The 2500-nt window shown below is 36.4% G+C and overlaps 1 protein-coding gene across 6 annotated transcripts in view; it reads right to left on the reverse strand.

Annotated features, from left to right (window-relative positions):
• The window catches only part of ulk4 (unc-51 like kinase 4), a 72533-nt gene that overhangs the window by 14836 nt on the left and 55197 nt on the right, over positions 1 to 2500 (reverse strand). The gene's annotated exons all lie outside the window — the stretch shown is intronic.

Genomic DNA, 2500 nt, shown 5'->3' on the forward strand with positions numbered 1-2500 from the left:
ACCTGAGCTGTCTGTCTCTCCATGGTCATCATGAAATATCAAAAAATAAGTTTGGTTCACAAGCTCATATATGAATTATTATTAGCTAACATCATAGTTTGATACCAATCACACCGAACAACCAGAACACCTCAGTCTACCTGTTACATGTAGGGCTACTGTATGTCTGAGGTGTAAAGAATTACCTGAGCCTGTGTAAATGTCTGTAACTGCAGGCTCTGGTTTGAATCTTCAGTGGATCGATAGCTCCTGTGCAAGATGCAAGACAATCTCCCTCTTCAGTCAATTAGTATTCCATTGTCACTAACTTTCCCAGCATAAAAATATAGCTGAATTTATTTGACATTTAACTATTTAATTCCTACTTCTACTCCGCAGGGTTAAATTCTTCTATGAAAATCTAATAAAATCAACACGCCTAATTCCGCACAATGGTAAAACATGCAGCAACAATAAAACACAACTCAGTTTAGATGCTCATCTAAAAATACATTCTGTTCTTCTCTTCTTATCTCTTTCCCTTCCCTCTCACCTCACTCTATCCCTCCCTGGAAAACTGTCCAATGTAGAACATGTTTTAAAGCTGCTAACCCTTGCTAAGCCATAAATAAATACCACTTACTAAAGTGCAAATCCATGTTCCTTTGCTCATTAATTTTAACATAACACAGAAGATACTGTGCATTTTGCAGCTCTATCTGTGTAGTTAGTTATTGTGAGCAAATGTCCCTGAGGAGTTCTCACCGCACATCTCTGCAAGCGAAGACTGAATAGATTCTGCCCTGACTATGTCACATGCATTCCAAAAAATGTACACTGTGCCAATATTTAAGCTAGCTTAGTCCAAAGTTGTACTTCATCTCCATTTCCAAAAACAGTTAAATAACCAATGATCTGAATCACTGTCTTCACTGGGGAAAGTACACTGAGGTTATTTTCTATTCCAATAGATCTTTATTTAGAATGTAGATGTTGTGTTTATTTTTGTGAGTGAGAGTGCAATACTGCAGACACTAGAAAGCTATTAAACTAGACTTCTGTCAGTGAGATGTACTGTTATTTTGTCAAGCTGCCTCATAAATTAAAAAAAATAGACTGGTTTATGTTTGACTGTTCAGTCAAACAAAGACCTTATTCTGGTAATGTGATCTGACAATGCAGTCCTGTTAAGAAGAAAATAGTCCCTTCTAGATAGATGGTTGATAATGTAAATGTTAATACCAATATATATTGTTATACAGCAATCGTAACAAATCTAAAAGAAAAAAAGAAAAACAGGATATTCTATCAAATAAACTCATCATGGCTGCATTACTAATCAAGAATTTATGCTTCCACTCTATACACATTCTACCATGACATGGTTGACATAACACACATATTTCAATAAAGTTACAGCACAGTAGAATCCTTAAAAATATTCACTGTCAATCCACAAAGGTCACACTACAACTGCACATTGATTTGAAATGTGCTACAAAAACAAAGAAAGGTTGGATAAGAAGTAGTGAAAAGCTGGAAGCTGGAAAGAGAATCTGAAGCCTATCCAACTTTATTTCCGAATACATTGTGTGTTTTCAATTTCAGTCACACAGTGGCAGGACTCTCTGGCTCATCAAACCATGCGTCAATTTTAAAAATGTTTTGATTTTCTCAAGGCGTCAATGCATTTAGATTTGACCAGCTGTTCTACTCAAATAAAACATGCCTGATCACAGACAAAAATCACCAAGAATGTATTTTTTATGGAATAATATTACTTCTTTTGTTGAGTCACTGTAAATACACTGTGGCTACATGAGATTGCAGTCATACAGAGAAAACTGATGTTGCTCATAGATTAGACAACCAAGGTCTGTACCTACTCTTGACACTCATTTGACTTAATTTCACTAGCAATCTCAAACAAAATGCAGTTACAGATTAAAGCCCACTGTGATATGAATAAATAAGTTTCAACCAGACAAGGCATTTAGATCCACATCAATACTACAAAAGGAATGTGATTATAGCAACAGTGTCAGCCAAGCAGAGTCTGTACTGAGATTGATAGATCCCTCTCAACTGCTTACTGGCTATGTAAAAGCCTATCCTCTCAGTTGACTGAGCTACTAAAGTCATCTGAAAGTAACAGAGTATAGGTTTTCTAACTGCAGTCTCCAATTTAAGATTCTGTCAATATCCAAAACACAGTACATTAATGCACTCTTGACCTACTGTAGAGTACCCTTGATGCAAAATAGTCCCACAAACTTTAAAGAACGACTTTAACTGGTTTCTTTTGGCGCCATATTCTATCCAGCTTCCCAAATTGAGCCATGTAAATCATCAGGTGTGTCAGGGACACTGACATACATACATTTAGTTGTGATGGTTAAAGCCAGGGTAAGGGGCAAAGGAATGCAATACAGGTCAAGGAGTGTCCTCACAATGATGTGAAACACACACACCACACCGTTATCTTTTGCAGGTTCATATAAAACATTTATGGTATCATGGC

The sequence above is a fragment of the Lates calcarifer genome, linkage group LG15 (genome assembly GCF_001640805.2).
Source record: "Lates calcarifer isolate ASB-BC8 linkage group LG15, TLL_Latcal_v3, whole genome shotgun sequence".
Lineage (NCBI taxonomy): Eukaryota > Metazoa > Chordata > Actinopteri > Centropomidae > Lates > Lates calcarifer.